This window comes from Pieris brassicae, unplaced genomic scaffold (genome assembly GCF_905147105.1).
Source record: "Pieris brassicae unplaced genomic scaffold, ilPieBrab1.1, whole genome shotgun sequence".
NCBI classification, from domain to species: Eukaryota; Metazoa; Arthropoda; class Insecta; order Lepidoptera; family Pieridae; genus Pieris; species Pieris brassicae.
Window position 1 is genome coordinate 20,001 of NW_025576221.1, and position 5,000 is coordinate 25,000.

The following is a 5,000-nucleotide window of genomic DNA, read 5'->3' on the forward strand; positions in this document are numbered from 1 at the left end:
ACCCGCGAGCCAAGTGATCCACCGTTCAGGGTAATCGTTTTGTTTTTGTGTGTGTTTTTGTATGAGAAAATATAAAAGGTGCGAAAAAATTAAACAAAAAAATTTGAAAATAATACTTATCATTAACGTGTACGACAAATGAAAAGAAAGAAAATCTCTTTTATTTGCGTGGTTGTACACAAAAATTAAAATATTATTTCAAAGTATCAATAGGCGATAGCGAACGCTAATCAAAGCGTGTCGCAACGCACACGTCGCGAATCGACGAGAGAGAGTCAACCGTCTCGGATTCGATTTTGATTCGTATCATTCACGTGTTTTTGTATTTTTTTCTTTTTTTGCGAGTCTTTGACAACAACAAAACAAAAAGAAAAAACCAACGTTAATGATCCTTCCGCAGGTTCCCCTACGGAAACCTTGTTACGACTTTTACTTCCTCTAAATGATCAAGTTTGGTCAACTTCCCAGCAACGCCGACGGCCGTGAGGCCACCGCGTGTCGGTCCGAAGACCTCACTAAATCATTCAATCGGTAGTAGCGACGGGCGGTGTGTACAAAGGGCAGGGACGTAATCAACGCGAGCTTATGACTCGCGCTTACTAGGAATTCCTCGTTTATGGGGGATAATTGCAAACCCCAATCCCCAGCACGAAGGAGTTTCAACGGGTTGCCCGGGCCTCTAGGCCAGGGAGAACATGTTGATTCCTTCAGTGTAGCGCGCGTGCGGCCCAGGACATCTAAGGGCATCACAGACCTGTTATTGCTCAATCTCGTGCGGCTCGAAGCCGCCGGTCCCTCTAAGAAGAATTTTAATACGTCGCCAGTGAGTTGCGCTCCCCGAGAGTCGCGCACACCTTGAATGACGACGCCTATTTAGCAGGCTAGAGTCTCGTTCGTTACCGGAATTAACCAGACAAATCGCTCCACCAACTAAGAACGGCCATGCACCACCACCCACCGAATCAAGAAAGAGCTGTTAATCTGTCAATCCTTCCGGTGTCCGGGCCTGGTGAGATTTCCCGTGTTGAGTCAAATTAAGCCGCAGGCTCCACTCCTGGTGGTGCCCTTCCGTCAATTCCTTTAAGTTTCAGCTTTGCAACCATACTCCCCCCGGAGTCCAAAATCTTTGGTTTCCCGGAAGCTGCCCGCCGAGCCATTGTAGTAACGTCGGCGGATCGCTAGATGACATATTTACGGTTAGAACTAGGGCGGTATCTAATCGCCTTCGAACCTCTAACTTTCGTTCTTGATTGATGAAAACACCTTTGGCAAATGCTTTCGCTGATGTTCGTCTTGCGACGATCCAAGAATTTCACCTCTAACGTCGCAATACGAATGCCCCCAGTTATCCCTATTAATCATTACCTCGGAGTTCTGAAAACCAACAAAATAGAACCGAGATCATATTCTATTATTCCATGCACGAAATATTCAAGCGGCATTTTGAGCCCGCTTTGAGCACTCTAATTTGTTCAAAGTAAAATTGTCGGCCCACCTCGACACTCACCGAAGAGCACCGCGATAGGATTTTGATATTGAACCGGCGTTTTACCGCCGGCTCACCGACGATATGCTCCGCAGACGTGTCAGTATCACCGCGGATGCGGTGCACCGACAGCGCGGCGCACAAATGCAACTACGAGCTTTTTAACCGCAACAATTTTAGTATACGCTATTGGAGCTGGAATTACCGCGGCTGCTGGCACCAGACTTGCCCTCCAATTGTTCCTCGTTAAAATATTTAAAGTGTACTCATTCCGATTACGAGGCCTCGTAAGAGTCCCGTATCGTTATTTTTCGTCACTACCTCCCCGTGCCGGGAGTGGGTAATTTGCGCGCCTGCTGCCTTCCTTGGATGTGGTAGCCGTTTCTCAGGCTCCCTCTCCGGAATCGAACCCTGATTCCCCGTTACCCGTGACAACCATGGTAGTCGCAGAAACTACCATCGAAAGTTGATAAGGCAGACATTTGAAAGATGCGTCGCCGGTACTGGACCGTGCGATCGGCAAAAGTTATCCAGATTCATCAAAATTAACGACTTCGGACGCATGGCCCTCCGCCGATTGGTTTTGATCTAATAAAAGCACTCATCCCATCACTGGTCAGAGTTCTGATTGCATGTATTAGCTCTAGAATTACCACAGTTATCCAAGTAACTGAGTAAGATCTAAGGAACCAAAACTGATATATTGAGCCATTCGCGGTATCGCCTTAATACGGCTTGCACTGAGACATGCATGGCTTAATCTTTGAGACAAGCATATAACTACTGGCAGGATCAACCAGGGAGCTGCTTACGCAAACGACACGCCTACACCGCGGTCACGCGGCTTCGGCGAGCCGCTGGCTCGGCGGCGTCGAGGGGCGCGCGCTTGCGCGCGCGCCTTCTCGACACGCGTGAACGTAACGCGTCGAATTTGCACGCGACGCGACGTTCGCGCTTCATATCGATAGACTAACTTTGACCGGTCTACGAGCGGCCGTCCCGTCACGATCTCGCAACGAGGTGATGTACAACGATGCTCGACCACTGTGAGGGACATAAAACTGCAACGAACACGACCCCGCGGGCGGGAATCGATGTTGTGACAATTTGAAAATTGAACATTCATCTAAACGCAACTTCTCAATTTTTATTCAATACGTTATTGTAAACATATTAAAACTCGGCTGGCAATTACATGCGCACACACACGCATGATTCGCACTAGATACGATCAACGCCCGGAGCTTGAGGGATAAATTCCAACACGACGCTGCGCACACCGTTTCGACGATGGGCGCGTGTGCGTCCTCTTTTATACATTCTTTACATATACGGTCGCCGTGGCGACCGCGCACGTGTCGAACACGCTAGGCGCCCTGCGTTGAGGTGTGCCTAGAAGCGTATTCTTTTAACATCACAGATAACACCGGGGGAGACGGTCCCAAATCTTGGTCGATTGGTAACATCACCATACGGTCTGCGAACGCGGTGCTATAATATAATTTTATATTATATTATATAAAATATGAGGAGGAGTAGTATGTATATTCTTTGTTATTTTGTGTTGACACAAGAGAGATATATAAAATGTACTATACACCACACACACAGAGAGAGAGAGAGCTGGGAAAGATCTCGGCGGTCTCGCATTCGAAATACGAATTTGATATAATTTCCTCCGAAAATCCATACCCATATCTATATCATCCATGCGCGAATATATGTATATAATATTCTCACACTTCGCACAAACACAAAAACAAGAACACATTCTATTCTCTCTCGTCCGTCGTTCGTGTCTATTTGAGACGAACGACGCGCGGCAACGAGAACGAGTCGACGCTGTGCGCACGACTGTTTCGCTCCACATCTATACCGAGAGCAATAGTCCGCGTCGGCATTGGAGCGGACGTCGAATGTTTCTCGTAGAGCGAGCGAGAGAGAGACGATTTTTCATTTTATTATGTATGTGTATTGGCGTGCAGTAGTAGCACGTAGTAGTACTAGTAGTAGTAGTAAAAAAATATTATTATTTATTTTATTGACTGATATGATTTTGTTTGTTTTCTTTTTTTTGAATAGACATTTGTATTGATAGATATGTTTCTCGTTGAAGCTCGCAGCACACGCTCAGAGAAATGGCAATGTGGGTTTATTTGAAGAAAAGAAAAAACAAAAAAAACAATTATATTTATTAATAATATGTATGTATGTATGTATGTATGTATGTATGTATGTATAATAATGAATTATAATAATTATTCCGATGCAACGTCAGAGGAAAATGTTTCTCGTACAGGTGCGGCGCGCGACGGCCGGCCGCTCGACAGTTTCGCGCCGAATGTTTCTCGTTGAAGCTCGCAGCACACGCTCAGAGAAATGGCAATGTGGGTTTATTTGAAGAAAAGAAAAAACAAAAAAAACAATTATATTTATTAATAATATGTATGTATGTATGTATGTATGTATGTATGTATAATAATGAATTATAATAATTATTCCGATACAATGTCAGAGGAAAATGTTTCTCGTACAAGATCGCCACGCGACGCGACAAGATGCCGTTCAACGGCACGATATCTACAACTCTGTCGATAGATATGTAGATAGTATCTACTCTGTCAAGTATATGTGTGTAACGTGTGGTGGTGTGTGGTGTGGGGTTTTGTTAGCGATAGCGATACGTTTCTAGTTAAAATTGAATATTTAAAAATAAAAACTCTTCTGGTAAGAAAAACTATTTATGGTTTATTATGGTGTGTCTAGTGCAACAACATCAACATTGTCATAATCATAATAATATAATTATTATTAGGGCTATAGGTTAACCTTCCAAATAGGGACCGTCGATTTAAATGTCGATATTTTTAATTATTCTAGATAGTACTCACTAAAAGAAACTTAAGTGCTTGCTTACTTACTTACTTACTTACTTAGTTGATTGAGTTTTTTTTTTGTTTTTTTGAAACTTTTTCATACAAATTGATATATAAGACATATATGGCCGTTACCGACCGCCGACCAAAATCTATTTCATAAAACCGACATAAAATTGATGTCAAACGTCAATCACTTTGAGTTGACTAAGTGTAAGGGTTCAGATTATTTTGAAAGTATCGATCATTTGCGATGCATACGAGAAAAAGATCATTCATTTCATTGTTTGTAAGTTGTAAATTTTGTGTATTATATTGTAATTCTTGAGTGAGAATTGAGTGTTTACTTACTTACTTACTTACTTACTTATTGAATATCCAAAAAGTACCCAAAACCGAATCAGAGCGCCCCACTATCCACGCGGTCTTGTCTGCCCTACCCCTAGAGTGTATATAAAAGCTCGGAGGCGCGCAGGGAGAGCAGCCCTCACCCGCCGTACCCAAAGCGCGGGCATCATGCAAGCCGTAGCGGCTGAGGCTGGTCGCCGAAGGCGACCAAAAAAGCCGAGGCTGCGTAGGCTTGAATAAAATGCCCTGCGCTTTTGGTACGCAAGGGTGGAGGGGCTGCATTTCCCGTA

The 5,000-nt window shown here is 44.1% G+C and overlaps 2 non-coding genes across 2 annotated transcripts in view; both read right to left on the reverse strand.

Annotated features, from left to right (window-relative positions):
- Positions 1-33, reverse strand: part of LOC123719838 — a 157-nt gene extending 124 nt beyond the window's left edge. The window contains exon 1 of the ribosomal RNA XR_006755932.1: positions 1-33. This exon is cut by the window's left edge and continues 124 nt beyond it. This is a non-coding gene — a ribosomal RNA (5.8S ribosomal RNA).
- Positions 34-383: 350 nt separating this feature from the next.
- Positions 384-2,289, reverse strand: LOC123719831. The gene has a single exon (XR_006755925.1). It is a non-coding gene; the product is annotated as a small subunit ribosomal RNA (ribosomal RNA).
- Positions 2,290-5,000: the final 2,711 nt, after the last annotated feature.